The following is a 16,167-nucleotide window of genomic DNA, read 5'->3' on the forward strand; positions in this document are numbered from 1 at the left end:
CAATTTCCATTGGGAAATTTAGTTATTACCGAGGTACTGCCAACAAAATCACTAGATGGTCATAGCCAACTCGGTCCCAAAAAGATCGCGAATGCCTTATATTTCTGTACATTTTTCACTCATTTTTTTCTTTTACTCTCTAATTTTTTGCCTTATGGCCTTCTGTATTCTAGTATACGAGTATTTTTCAAAATCAATGTTCTTAAAACTTTTTTTTCCATCAATTGCATAATTGTTCATCCACGATTTTTTCTTCTATTTTATCTTTCTCCGATTTTCTTGTTTATTTTTTTTTACTGCGTAATTTAATGTATTTATTTCTTCTACATTTACGGTAGGTATTCTCTAATTCTATGAATCTTCCAGCTAACTTATTCTCTGTTAGTATTTCTTCGGTCTTATCTTTCATTTTTCGCATGTCACATGTTGTGTTGTTATTCTTTAATTTATTTTTTTATACAGCCTCCTTGGTGGAAGTTTAAAGAAGATATTTAGCACAATGAATTGGTATTTCACTGCACAATCACTTAATCGTTGTCCTCTTTCATTCTTTCACCAAGTCCATGTGGTCCAATATGTATATTCTTCAGTCCACCCTATATCAACTTTTGCATTACAATCTCCCATTATTATTATTGTGAAGTTTAGCACCAACTCGCAAGTTTTGTATAAGAAGGAATATGACAGATTTCAACAGTGGCTGAAGGAGAACCATCCAGAAAGCAAATATGTATATAGGTGGAATTACATTACTGGCGTAATTTCAAGATCTGGTAGGTTTTTTATTTTAAAAATACATCATCCTAGGTATGTAAAAAAAAGAACTGAAAAGAAGTATTTCAGTAATAATACTGAAGGTGCAAAGGGACAGGGAATTATGGATTCTTAATATCCCTAGGAAATTAGGAGTGTCATAATGGTTACCGTAACTAAGGTATTATTGACATATAAGTAAGAAATAAAATATTTAATGGCCGACTTTGTTGTTATTGAACGATAATGACACAGTTTTCTGATACGTTATTAGAGAAATAATCCCCTAGGGCATTACCTTCAGATAACAGGCTCTAGGGCGTTATAAGGTTGTTTAGTTACGACCAAATTTTGACTGATTGGCATAAATTAACAAAAACACACGAAGTTAGTCGGACATTAAACGTTGAAGGCACCACGGGTGTTATAATCATACGTCCTCGGTCGGCGTACACCCCTCGGGCTAGAGGCACTCGGGTTTCACTTTGCCGACCTCGCGCGTTATCAACCTTATAACACCCTTGATACCTATAACTCCAAAGGCTGAAAAGGCGTTAAGCTTTAGTGCTTTAGTAGCCCACCACCAAACATCCAACCCTGCCAACAAAAATGTATCACATGAAAATTGAATAAATGTATTATTGATTGATTGATTAACTGGGTCTCCAGAGCTAATGAGAAAACTACGCTGCCATTACATGTTCCCACAGTGGCGAGAGGACCTTAAGTTAGTGGGAATTCAACCGTATCCCCCAATAAAATGGAGATTTGGAAGCGAAAAAAATGATAAAGATTTTATGACATTTTTCGAAAATTTCTTTAATGTTTTGATATCTAGGTTTTCTATTCTTTATGAAGAAAAAGAAAACTATGTACTGTTGTGTTTTAAAAATTTGAACAGTTCGCGCAAATTCGAGCGTTTTCCCCCAACTGCTCTTTGCGGAAGGCGCTCGCGCGTTTCCAAGCGAAAATTTTTTGCGGTACGATCGAACCAAGAAGCCGTAGGGTGAAGCAGTGAACCTTGGTGCGGTTAGAATAGGGGTGCCGTTTCGTGAAGAGGCCAGGCCTGGTGAAACCATCCCGCACGTCCAGAGATGGATGACGGGACCGCGTCGACGAGTTCATCAATTCATGATGTTCATAAATTAAATATGTAACTAAACATAATAATCTTCTTCTTATCGCAAAGTGACTGATAGTAGTGATAGTGTCCTTCAACAGATATACATTTCTTCGTAAAGTATTTTATTTATTTAAACAATTCAAAGACAAATACATCCCCAACATCCGAAGATTTCAAATTAATAGTGAAGACCAAAAAATAATCAGTAGTAATACGACGAGTAGTCAATGTTATGCCGATTATTTTTGTGGTGGTGTCAACGGCGCTGGGATATGAATTTGACGAGTGTGTTAGCACGAGTCGAATTCGAAAGCGCCGTTGACATGAGTAACACCACCGCAAAAATGATCTGGGGTATTAATGAACGTCGGACTATTTCACCGACCCAGCAAGAGTGACAGAGCGTTTCGGGGTCGTACGAGTAGCATTCCTAGACCGCAGCCGCAAAGACCTAGGTCCGCCGTCCCCAACCAACCGTTTCCGGACAAAACCCCAAAGTCTCTATAACCGTCGACGGAAGCTTCACGAAAACATCCCGACGCCGCTCCCGCAAAAACTAAGGTCCGTCCCCGCTAACGGCTCTAAATAACCGTAGCTTCCACAGAAATTTACTAAACAACCCCACGACTTCCTGATTGTCACCTAGCTCCCACAGGGGCGCACTTACAACATTTTACTTTAACTTTTCCGAAATCTAGCAACAGCACGAAGGAATAACCAGAGCTTAATTCTATCGAACAAAGCGTAACATTAAACGATGAGAAAATAAAAGAGAACAAAACGCGAAGTTAAATAACGATAAAAATAAAAGCGCTTTTAAAAGGAATACAATACTCGCTGGCAATACTAAACAAAAATATGGCGGGTCGAGTGCCGTTAGAAAATGTTAGTGAAAGAAAAACAAAATGGACGCACGCGGTCCGGACGACGGCTACTAATTTCCGAAATTACAAGATTGAAAAAAAATGAACCTCCCGGGAGAAACTTAGGGATAACGCTTAAAATTAACAAATGGGCGCTTCTTAGAGAAACAGCATGCAACAAAATGAAATCTACAACATACCCTTACCACGTGGTCCTGGTCCCAAAAACAAAAACAAAAAGCCAACGAACGTGGAATAAATTACCCAAGTGAATGAAAAAAACGTCGAATTCCTCACGGGGACACAAATATCTACTCGGGACGGAAGTGAAATTAAGTCAGATTTAACTTACAAATTTGAGAAACTGGATCGCTCTTCGCAAGGTGTGTTCGTTTCGAAAAACCAAACAAAAGTGACCTACCACCCTTCAACCATCCGCGCGAGCGAGCTTCAACCCCCGCTATATTTCCGCTCGTAGTTCCTAGTCTAGCCGCTAGTACCTTCACATTTGGCGCGCTGTTGTGGCGGTACCGGAAATTTAAATTTAAATTTTAAACTGGGTCACTACACTACTTATCACCAGCAGAAAATTGGTCAATTAAAAACTTTATATTATTGGTAATATTTAGAAAAATCTTACAAAAGCAATGTCTTCTACTAACAAGCAAATAGTCTTCCGTATAGAACAATGGACACAATATATACAGGCTGTCTCAGCTAAGACTTTCGAGCCTAATAACTCGGTTATTTTTCAAAAGATTTTTGTGAAATTTAAAATGCAGATATTTTAGACGCTGAAGAATAAAATCCCATTAATGCAATTACCCAAGTCTTAAAAACGTAACTTTTACATGCCTTTTTAAAATGTTGAGTCACTTAAGATTTATATCAAAAAATTGATCGTCAATAAAAAATGCTGTTGGGAGAAACTCGTCCTCGAAAGACGTCTGGTTTGCAAGAAAAAAGCAAAAAACTGTGTTAAACGTAGCTGCAGATGCAAAAACGTAGACGCGTATGAAACAAACGCGCACTATCGCCGAATTTTGGTCACCCCTTTTCGCACAAACGCAGGTGACAAATTTGACGTTTATCTTGCTAACCTTACAAACATTTACAAAGTTACAGACAACATTTGGACGTAATTTATTAATTATTATACTGGATGCTTTAATTCTTCCATAAAGGACTAAAACACGGTCGGGATATTGTAACAAGGTAATTTAGTTCACGTACGCTTCCTGTGTCTTCAAATAAATTGACGACTCTCTTAACCTTACATTTTGTAAAGCCTACATTTGGATAGTGTTCCACGAGAAAACCAACTGTGTCATTGAAGTTCTAACGACACTCTCCATTGACAAAAATTGTTTCCTTTTTCAACAATATTGAAATTTCTGCCATTGTAGTCTATTTTTAGAGTATTTTCGATAAATTTACACAATTTGACGTTTCTAATAAAGCGCGCTCAATTTTGACAGATTTTAAAGGGTGTACAAAACGTTGCTTGGCAATCTTTCATCAATTGTTTCAAAAGGTAACTGCTTAAATACCTTCAAATTTTACATTACATTTTTAATAACAAAATCTAATCTTTTCGTTGAATCAGACAAGTGATTTACTTAATTGTTTGTGTAGACCCCTATTTTTTAATGTTTAACAATCTAATAATAATCGCGCCTAATTTTCAATAAAGGAAGCATGTGTTAAAATTACATTTTTTAACTTAAGGTTATTTTATTATAACTAATTGAACCTTCGCTGTCTAAAATATCTGTATTTTAAATTTCATAAAAATCCGTTGGCACAACCGAGATATTAGGCTCGAAAGTCTTAGCTGTGACACCTGTATTACAGGGTATACAGGGTCGCTACAAAATATCGCAACAGTTAAATATCTCGAGAATGGTTTCTTGGAAATCCTTGAGATTTGGTATGGAGTTAAGAGCATTTAAATTATATTCTTTGCAATTTTTTCAGCTTTATACCATCATTTGTTTTCGAGATACAAAGCTAATTAGATTTTTTTTAAATGGCAACAGGGGTTAATTTTATGATTTATTTGTAAGACTGACATTTCTCTTTACTTCACAAATTAAATTTAGTTGTCATTTGTGCCGTAACGGTAGCAACGGCAGCAAAAGTAACGGCCTCGGTCTGATAATTTTGAATAACGGCCTAGACTGTTATTGGTGTTATATCAATCAAGCATTGAGTACTGATAAATCCTAATAACAGTATGGTATAAAGAAAAAATACAAATACAAAAATTAATAAATATTTAGAGGTCTCCGTTGCTATGAGAAATCTTTGGTGTTTAGAAAAAAATTCGATTTTACCACTTATAATTTCAGCAACGGGAATAGTACCGCAATCTCTTTTTAAAAATTTAAAAATTCTGGATTTAGGGAACACATTGGTAGTTGAAATTCAAAAAGGAATATTATTATACTCATGTCATATCGTGAGGAAGTTCCTCAACATTGACACAGAACATAATAAAACACAACAAAGTCAAAATGTGGAGACGAGACGCCAGTAATTATGTTGATTAGCACTGCACTATTACTTGGTAGTAATATTCGTAAGGTTTTAAGCGATTTGGAGCCTTTAAGGGGCTCGTCGAACAAAAAAACGTTGTATTCAAATCGTGTGTAAATTGGGCCCTTTTTGGCACGCGTGGGCCATTTTAAAACGCGAGTGAAACGTGGCCCAATTTACACACAAACTCGTCAAAGAAACTACTATCTTCAAGCGGATCACAAAAAAAAAATCGAACAAAAACTTACTTATTTATTTTTCTTTTCCTGCAGTCATAATCTTCAAATTTTAAGGCACTAGTAATTTCTATTTCCCTTGTTATTGGTACTTGAAGTTTCGATAATATTAGTAAAGTCTATAATGCTATCCATTCTATCCGATGTACTTTCAGCAAATTTTAATGTAAAACTTTCCCAAAATGGTGAATGATCGCGATTTGTAATTTCTAATATCCTGCACTTTTCCTACGATAGCAGAGCCCAAATCTTCGATATCTCTCATTGACAAATTGGTGAATTCATCGCATCACAAGCTCCGGTCAGACATACTCGTAACTCTACGCAGATACCTAACCCACAATAATAATTTATAATTCTTGTTGAGATGAGGATCCGGGATCGATAAATAATCACAGATTACCGAAAATAATGGGAAATTTAATGTTTGCCGTTTTACAATTTCAACAATGACAAGATGACAACAAAACACGTGTGCACACTAACACGATACGAACACGACAGACAAAGTTTCTTAGTTAGGTTAACAATTGACAAAATTGGCAGAAACTTTTCGCGGCAAATGTGAATTACAAATTTCTTTCATTTTAATAATTATCAGATTATAAAACATTTTCATTCATTATTCGTTCCTTGGGGCCCTCGAGTTCGGGAAGCTACCGCCAGTGTCCATCGCTCTTAATTAGCTGTGGTCCGGCGTAGGAGCACAAAATTAGCCGCGTCAACCATTAGTGGGACACTGACCAAACTAGGCCAGCTGACACGTGAAGAGAGGTACCCTTTAGGCCTGTTTTTTTTCTTTTTTTTCTTTTATTTTCAACCACCAGAGTAGATCAGGCTGATATACGAGATTCCAGGGTTATCGCGTCAGGTTCCATTTAAGCCTTATTTATAATCGTGGTTTTCACAATGTATAACAAAACGCGATTTACCGAAATACACCCAAACTATGTGGAACCAATCAGAAGCGATGACGGAAACTTCTGGTGTCGCGACTTATTCAGCAGCGCCTACCACACGCTAATAAAGGAACTAGCAAGTGCATAAATACTGAATTATGTGAGCTATATCTGTGAAATTTAATAAATGCCTAATATATTGCATTCTATATCCAACGGAATATTGCAGTGAGCGACGTGTTCTGTTAATTTAACGTTAATTAGAGCGGTCACTCAGTATTCCTAAATTATGCATGACAACTGCGTAACTGAAACTAGTGCGCATTATCTGCAACAATATTTAAATTATCTCTTGAAAATTTGTTAGTGCTACTTACAGAAACAGCTAGTTTATAGTCGGCAGTGTATCCAGCAAATCCTAATGAAGAAGGTTTCAAAGAATTCTCCATAAAAATTAGTAAAATCTGTTTATTTTTGGCATTCCAGTTGTGCCACGAACATTGGATTAAAGTATCAAAGATTCCTTCCATCTGGAAATAATAAGAATAAGACGTATTCCTATATAAATCTGCTAATGGTACCTGATCAGAAATTTTCTGGCCGGCTTGACAATAAAGAACAATGATAATAGTTGCAATAGTGGAGAACGCACATAAACGCAATTTCATAATGGTACTCGCATTTTCAAAAACCTGAAACACCGTTATTAATTTATTTGTTTCTGGACTACCATAAGTTGACGCACAAGCATGATGACGAAAATCAATGCGATGGCAGCAAGTACACCTGTTATCATAACTCTGATGAATATTGATTTCACAATTCCTAGCAGTTTTTTAAAAGTCCTGTAATAATAATAGTTTGTAAAATAATTATGAATGTTTATCATCATCACACGTTACTACGAAGATGTGGTGTTTGATGCAAGAAAGCAAAGTGTGGAAAATCTTATTTTGCCAGAGAATTTTTTGTCCAACTTTGAGTTTGTCATAATCGGGATGATCATCAGAAATTTGCAAAATCCGTTGATTAATTAAAAAGATTTGCAAACTCAGTCCTTCTATTCCGCACAACAAGGCTCCGGTGAATCGTAACGTTACGTAAGACATTACTGGTGAGGACCAAAAGAACAGCTGATTGAACATTTTTGACGAAACTCCCAAGTAGTGGTCGAAAGCGTCTTCACAAACAATCCACTCGTGGTGATCGCCAAAAATTGGAAACATACATGTACTGAAGAGCAACACAACCGCGTAAATTGAAAAATACATATAGTTTATTTGAGCAGATTTTTTCTTAATGAAGTGTTGCACTTCAGGACCGACGCTATCTGTTGACCACACTGCACTAACCGATTCGTCGAATATTTTCAAGATCTCATCTTCCATAACAATGGCAGACGCCATTAACATTAACACCTATTTGCGAATGTTAGAAAAGCTGAACTCTTGAGTGATCTTACTTACATCAGCTAATATTAGAAGAAAGGGTCCGTACGTTGTCATCATATCTATACTGAAGCTGTTAACGATGAAGCAAATCTGAAGCAGGAAGGTGAACGAATAAAACATAAAGAAAAACCCGCCAACCCATTTTGTAATTTTATGATAACCAAAATGAATAAATATTTTTCCCAAGTAAAGAAATGGATCATCATAGCCTAAAATTTGAGCACGATATAAGAAACTAGATCGATTTATCAGGAAAATTTACCACTAGACCCAGTTACTTGAGACATTTTACTGACAACTGAAAGCAACTCTATTTGCTGTTGGCGTTTGAGATCTTTTATGTATTTAACAGGTATTGATTTGCTCATGGCGATAATGATCATGACCTAAACCTTGATGTGTTTTAAAGATGAGTTCACGAAGTGTTAAATTTTTAATAGAAGACCAGACCAGAGCAAATATGACTTGAATATAAACTACAGACGACCTTAACCGGTGGTAGGGGTTTTTCAAATCCAGAAATACTGCAACACAATCAAATTGCTTCACTAAAAAATTATTTCCTCAATAGAGCTCGTGATAACAGCTTTTTTAATGCTTTGGTTTCAGACGATAAAGGTTAAATTTAAGTGACTATTTCCTTCGAAAAATTTAAGCCAATCAAAAAGCTCGAATATTTTAGCCAATAGCTATCGAATTACAGCGATAATACTGCACTAGTGCAATTATCCATAATTTGCACTAATGCCAAATTTTCGCGTAGTCCTAATTAAAAAATCATTTGGTATTAATTTTATATTTTAAAAAGAATTACGTTTATTTGTACTTACTTATCATGTAAATTTTTCTCAGGAAATAGTCTGCCAAAATATCCACTCGTGCATGTCAAATTGTCGATAATTTTCTTTCGTGCGCTCCGCGGCCTCCGCGCACTCGAGCAAATTATCGACAATTTGACATGCACTCGGGATATTACTAGTAATAATATAATTTCAGATATTGTTGAGCCAAATATACCTAACACTATAGCAAATATAAAACAGAAGTCTTTACATGGGAGATACTTTAAAGAACTGGAACAACCAGAAATTAACATTCAGGCTTCTCATGCATGGTTTAAGAAATCAAATATTCACCCTGAGACGGAGGGTTTTATATTTGCAATACAAGATCGTGTTATAAATACAAGAAATTATAAAAAACACATATCCGGTTTGCAATCGATCATTGATAAATGTAGGATTTGCGGAACTGAAGGGGAAACAATTGAACACATCATTTCTTCTTGCACCGTTTTGGCTCAAAGCGAATATAAGAAACGTCACGACATATTCGCTAAAATTATACACATGAATTTAGCTGTTAAATTCAATTTATTAAAGAATACACAACCACACTATAGTTATAAACCAGAAAGTTGTTTGGAAATTGAAAATTACAAATTATATTTTCATCGCACAGTTTTAACTGACATTCATATTAACCACAACAGACCAGACATTATTATTTTAAATAAACAACAAAAGCAAGCATATCTTTTAGATATAGCTATTCCAAATTCACATAATATAACACAGACATATAACACAAAAATAATAAATATTGAAACGTTTTGACTTCCTTGATAATCCTCGATGAAATTTTCCTCCCTCATTTGGTGTATTGTTGGTTGCCGCATTCCCTCGGATTAAGTTTTTGCGGAGAAATACGAAACAAAAATTATGAGAAAAGAAATATTTATGGTCCTACGTTGTGTTTTATTTTTTATTTTGTTTAATTAGGTTCTAACGAGAGGCCGTACCTTCGGAAGGTGTTTTCCAAATAGAATTAAAACGATGACTTAAATTTTATTGAACAAATAATCGAGTGTGGTGGTGTTTGGCCCCAACAAATTCTAGAAATAAATAAATAAGTTTAATAACAGAAATTGGTGGAAATTTGACCCTATGAAATTTGACTCGCGGCCCATGAATTGAGATCTGACTCTCGATTAAATTACTATGCTGGGCAAATATAGGAGTCTATGGCGCGAATAGCATTTTAAGAGTTTGAGATGCGAACTATGTGATCCGATTTAGATTTGATTTGTTTCCACAACTAAATTGAACCCGACGCGATGCCCTGGAATCTCATAGATCACCCTGGTCTACTCCGGTGGTCGAAAATAAAAGGGTAAAAGGTTCTAACAGGGCCAAAGGGTACCTCTCTTCACGTGTCAGCTGGCCTAGTTTGGTCGCTGGCCCCCTTGGGGGTGACGCGGCTAATTTTGTGCTCTTACGCTAGACCACAGCTAATTGAGTGCGACGGACACTGGCGGTAGCTTCCCGAACCCGAGACTCCAACACATACATAATGAATGAAAATGCTTTATAATTATTTTATACTAGTTCCCCTTGACGAGAGCACGTTTCCCCAATCGATAAATGCAAAAAGGTCACATACATACACAAGAAGATTCTAAAGAGTCACGTGGTCATCAAAAACTCAAAGAAAATTATATAATCTTTACTTTAGAACGATAAAGGACTAAATGCTGTTTGACTAATTAAATCGCGACTACAAATAATGTATAAGAATTAGAGAGATAATTTACCTTGTAAATGTAAAGCACGTGGTCACAAAATGGCTGCTGGAAGTACTGAACGTACCTTCGGCTACTTTGGAGATCAAACCCCGAGTGAATCAAAAAAGCCTTCTTTCCCGTTCCGCATTCGGTTTTATCATTTCTGGCGCACCCCACTTTCGCAACCCCTACTTGACCAAAGTGACCAATCCGCTCGGTTCTACTTTACGCCGACCGCGACACCCTTTCGATATCTCTAGAACTTTTGACATTACAGTTTTCGTTTTCCACCATTATTTTAAATGTTTAAATTTAGACTTTTGTTAGGACCAGACCGAATGTACATAATTGGTTGTTGAATTAGAACTGTGAAAAAGAACACTAAATTACTGACTCTATACAATAATAAACCTCAACATCAAGAAACAAACACAATCTAAAAAATGGAACAAACAGAATTAACAGGAACAGTGAATTACCGACTCTATACAATAATAAAAATCAGCACAAAGAATTAAACAGAATTTAAATGAAACAAACAGAATTAAAATGAAACAAACAGAATTAAAATGAAACAAACATAATTAAAATGAAACAAACAGAATTAAAATGAAACGAACAGAATTAAAATGAAACAAACAGACAAAACAAACCAACAAATTAACCTTATTTTGAAACCTAAGTTGGGCTTGAAACGCTGTTACGCAAGTGCCATTTCGTGCAACTAAGTTCCGTTGTTCTGCTACTTCTAAAAATTGCTCTACATTGGTTTGATTCCCCAAAACTGTTCTAATTAATAATTACTTCGTAATTTTCATTCTCTCTCTTTCACTCACACCTCTGATTTCTACAACTACCTGGCTTTACCGTTACCGTGTTGTCCCTGTTTTCCTACCGACTCCCTTTCTACTTTGCTTTGTTACGTTTCTAACTACAAGTGCAAACGATTTTAGTTATTTTCTACCATAAAGCACTCTGTTTCTAATTTGAAATTCTCGCCCTTTTATTACAAATATGACACAAATTTGAAAATGCTAAATACAGTTAATTAACCATTAAATTGGTGCTTCTCTCCCTGATTTTATCTGGACTCCCCAAATTGTCGAACTAGTGATTTTTGCAATGTTTCTTTTTCCCTGAACACATGTTGCCCTTGAGCTAAGGTTTGTCCCGGACGCGTACCGTTTTCCAAAAATGCCGGCAAATTTTACTTGAGTAATGCAGTAACTTTTAAGAATTATTGTGCCGACAAAAACATCGATTACGGCGGCCGCGATCCGCGGGAGGTTTTTATGATCTTCGCCCTGTCTTCGAAGAAAAAATAAAAATACAAGGGAAACACACAAGACAAGATAGTCTTCCGTCTTCCACTCTCTCTAAGCTCCAAACTCTGACCGCCCCTTTTTGGCCTTCGCTCCTCTCACGTGGGGTTTTTGAAAAAACTACTTTTCCGAGACGTGCGCGCGGTGTTTGAATATTGCACATGGATTAGGTTTTGGTTGAAATTTAAAACATAACAGTACTGTTACGTTAATAAAATTCTTTATTAATTTCTGGGTTACATTTCTCTCGTCGAGAGCTATTTACAAAGACTTAGACCACTAAACTTAAACCTAAAACTTACCCTAACTTACAACCTAGCCTTAACCTACACATTACACTACCATTAAATCTACACTGCACCTCACGGTGGTCCTTTTTCACTCGCGTCTCTCCACTAGTCACCCCTTGTCCTCGTCTTCGAAGTAGGTCCCGGAAAGGGGGACCACCACCGCACCACCTGCCGAGCTGGATCCTGTACCCTGGCCCGCCGGCTCTGACCTCGACCCCGGCCGCGATCCGCGGAGGATCCAACCGGACTACTCCGGGAGATCTTCTTCAGGCCCCGACCCTCGCCGCCGCCGTCCTGTTACAAAAACGAAAAACAGCAGAGGCGAAGCAAGATAAGGACACAAAAAGTTGTCCTTCCCGATAACGACTCGATTCCTGCCGAGGTCACGATATCATCGGGACGAACAACACATGTTCAAAAAATGAATGTCTAGGGGTAACATTTACCGAGTTCCTCCTTATCCCACTGGAAAGCAGGAGACGAAGATCCTCCCTTCGGTGTGGGGTTGTGGAGGCGCTTCCTCGGTGAGTAGGGACGGCGTCCCAGCGATCAGGGGAAGAAACTATCCGCACTAGGCGACGGCGACAACCACTGTGTCCCTTTTTTCATTGAGGGGCCCCCCAATCCGCCCTCGGCGCTAGGCGTCGGTCCACACAGGACCCCGACCTACTTCTGGGACCCCATCACGTCTTCACACCTTCACACTGGAACTGCCCGTCTACCACTGACTCCTCAGTCTCCTTTTGCGACGGTCGTGCCCTCCAAAAAACCTCGCTCCAGAAGGCGCGAGTGTCTTCCGCATTTACCGATTGGAGAAACGTGCTCTCGTCAAGGGGAACTAGTATAAAATCATTATAAAACATTTTCATTCATAATGTATGTTTTGGAGTCTCGAGTTCGGGAAGCTACCGCCAGTGTCCGTCGCACTCAATAAGCTGTGGTCCGGCGTAAGAGCACAAAATTAGCCGCGTCACCCCCAAGGGGGCCAGCGACCAAACTAGGCCAGCTGACACGTGAAGAGAGGTACCCTTTGGCCCTGTTAGAACCTTTTTTCCCTTTTATTTTCGACCACCGGAGTAGACCGGGGTGATCTATGAGATTCCAGGGCATCGCGTCGGGTTAAATTTAATTGGGGAAATAATTGTAAGCTAAATCGGATCACATAGTTCGCACCTCAAACTCGTATAATGCTGTTCGCGCCATAAACTCCTTTATTTGCCCAGCTTAGTCATTTATTCATGCGTCAGATCTCAATTCGTGGGCCGCGAGTCAAATTTCATTGGGTCAAATTTCTACCACCACACTCGATTATTTGTTAAATAAAATTTAAGTGAAGTGTGCTCAATCGTTTTAATTCTATTTGGAAAAACCTTCCGAAGGTACTGCCTCTCGTTAGAACCTAATTAAACCAAATGAAAAATAAAACACAACGTAGGATCCATAAATATTCCTTTTCTCATTATTTTTGTTTCGTATTTTTCCGCAAAACTAACATCCGAGGGAATGCGGCAACCAACAATACACCAAATGAGGGAGAAAAAAAAATCATCGAGGAAAGTCAAGGAAGTCGAAAGATTACAATACCTTAATTGATAATAATTAATTAATATATTACGTTCCAACCCCAGAAATATCCTTTTTATAAAATGATAAATGCATTTGTTATTGATTTGCAGAAAAGAATATCTTCATCTGTTAACGACTTTGCACTCTAACGTTGATTCATACTTAATTATTAGACGTTAATACATATTTTAAAATACAAACAATATTAAAACTGGATTGGCTTCATTTACTGTTGGTATTGTAACATTTCTCAGGTTGAGTATGATGTTTGGGTGTTCATCTCCTTTCCGACTCCTCTTTGTATGAAATTTTTGTAAAAATTAGAAAACAAGAAACATAGTGTCAAAAGAAAAACCTATTGTTCCAACCCAGACTAACTGGGAAATCGTATTAATGATTTCGTTAACGGGTGAGCAGGGTTTTAAGAAATGCAGTTGCAGGGGAAAATGCGAAACAAATAAGTGCCACTGTAAAACTTCACTGGTACTATACAATTCTAAATGGCACGGTAGCAATCCCTGTCGCAATAAGGACTAAATATATTGTTGTTTCTTGTGTTTAGTTTGTTTTCTATTTTAATTTGTTATTCTGTTGTTTTTTAAGAAACCATATTTTATATCTAATTACATACATTGAAGGTAACGTGCGATCGAATAAAAAAAAATCGAGTTACGTGGATTGTGCTATTCTGATGCTTGGATTGGTCCAAACCACCATTTTCGCCTACTCTGATTTTTTTTTATTCGATCGCACGGTATAAACCTATATCATCTTAGTAACAATGACATTTTTATTTGAGTACTTAAAATTAATCAACCTGCGGAAGCCTGCTACAGTTCACTAAATAGTGGAATAAACATTTCCCAGAAGTACTAGGACACTGAACACCTTTACCGGTCAAAGTGCATATAAGAGATAATTTACGCACGCCGGTTCGGCTGGTAGTCCAATCAATAGGGAGTTTTACCTTGCAAAAGGTACAGAAAAGTTTATACTTGGCAGGTATCTTCTATCAGGCATATTGTTAATATTGTTGAGTTTGCGACCTTGGGGGGTTGCCGCTCGCCCCGCCATATTGGAGAATAGAGGTGCAAAATCACATTTTTGCGATTATTTCATTATCCGTGCGAGATACCTCTATCTAAGTTATTATAGAAAATATAGAGCATGCAATTCTCTACATTTTTTGTTCTTTATGTTTTTTTTGTCAGATCAATAGTTTCGTAGTTACAGCGTGTAGAAATCGAGAATTTCTTTTATTTTTGTACTTTCTATTCTTTTCCACACCACCACAGAGGTAGAGCAATAGGGTGCGTTTTTTTTTTGACGTGGTGTCCCCATTGGGCATAGTCCACGATGCAGTAGAAGTTTACTGGTTTACTCTTTTTGATCTCTTTGTAACGTAGATGGACCCGAATGATCTGGATCGAACGGTATAGATGAGCTGAATTCATCAAAGTTTATGAATTCGGGAATTCCTCTTGAGAGGTTTCCTCTTGTTCCTCAGGGTCTTCATCATCATCATCAGGATCATCTGGCGTTTGCCAAAATAGAAATTCATAGATTTCAGGTATTTGTTCGTCTTGATCTTCAGATTCTGGAACGCCTGTGATTATTTCATTATCCGTGTGAGATACGTATATCTAACTACTTACAAAAAATGTAGAAAATACAATTCTCTAAAATTTTTGTTCTTTACGTTTTTTTTTGTCAGATCAATAGTTTCGTAGTTACAGCCTGTAGAAATGGAGCATTTATTGTTTCTCTGTCTACGGGCATATCGGACTCCAACGTGTATACTAATGATTAATTAAACAGGTAAACGCCAAATGATCCTGATGAGGATCAAGAGGAACAAGGAACAAGAGGAAAATTCTCAAGAGGAATTCCCGAATTCATAAACTCTGATGAATTCAGCTCATCTATACCGATCGATCCAGATCATTGGAATCTGTCTACGTTACAAAGAGATCAAAAAGAGTAAAACAGTAAACTTCTACTGCATCGTGGACTATGCCCACCACTACGTAAAAAAAAAACGCACCCAATTGCTCTACCTCTGTGGTGGTGTGCAAAAGAATAAAAAGTACACAAATTCTATTCGCTGCAACTACGAAACTATTGATCTGACAAAAAAACATAAAGAACAAAAAATGTTGATAATTGTATGCTCTACATTTTCTGTAATAACTTAGATAGACATATCTCGCACGGATAATGAAATAATCGCAGAAATGTGATTTTCCACACCTATTCTCCAGTATGGCGAGGCGAGCGGCAACCCCGAAGGTCGCAAACTCGGCAATATTAATAATATGCCTAATAGAAAATACCTGTCAAGTATAAACTTTTCTGTACCTTTTGCAAGGTGGAGCCATTTTTATGTCTCTATTGACTGGACTATGGTCAATGTACACATAAGCCGGTGGATGTTCACATTGACCCTTTTTGCACTCTTACCGTAACAGGGATACTACGAGAGGTCGCACCTTTAGAAGAGTTTTAAATGAAACGATTGAACACACTTCACTTAAATTTTATTTAACAAGTGATCGTTCATTGG

General features: G+C 37.2%; 1 long non-coding RNA gene across 1 annotated transcript; it reads right to left on the reverse strand.

Moving 5' to 3' along the window:
- Positions 1-6,820: 6,820 nt before the first annotated feature.
- On the reverse strand, positions 6,821-7,666 carry LOC138136191 (uncharacterized). The gene is made up of 4 exons (XR_011161201.1): positions 7,310-7,666; positions 7,158-7,257; positions 6,994-7,104; positions 6,821-6,942 (listed from the first exon to the last, which is right to left on the reverse strand). It is a non-coding gene; the product is annotated as an uncharacterized lncRNA (long non-coding RNA).
- Between the last annotated feature and the right edge of the window lie 8,501 nt (positions 7,667-16,167).

The sequence above is a fragment of the Tenebrio molitor genome, chromosome 8 (assembly GCF_963966145.1).
Source record: "Tenebrio molitor chromosome 8, icTenMoli1.1, whole genome shotgun sequence".
In the NCBI taxonomy this organism is placed as follows: Eukaryota; Metazoa; Arthropoda; class Insecta; order Coleoptera; family Tenebrionidae; genus Tenebrio; species Tenebrio molitor.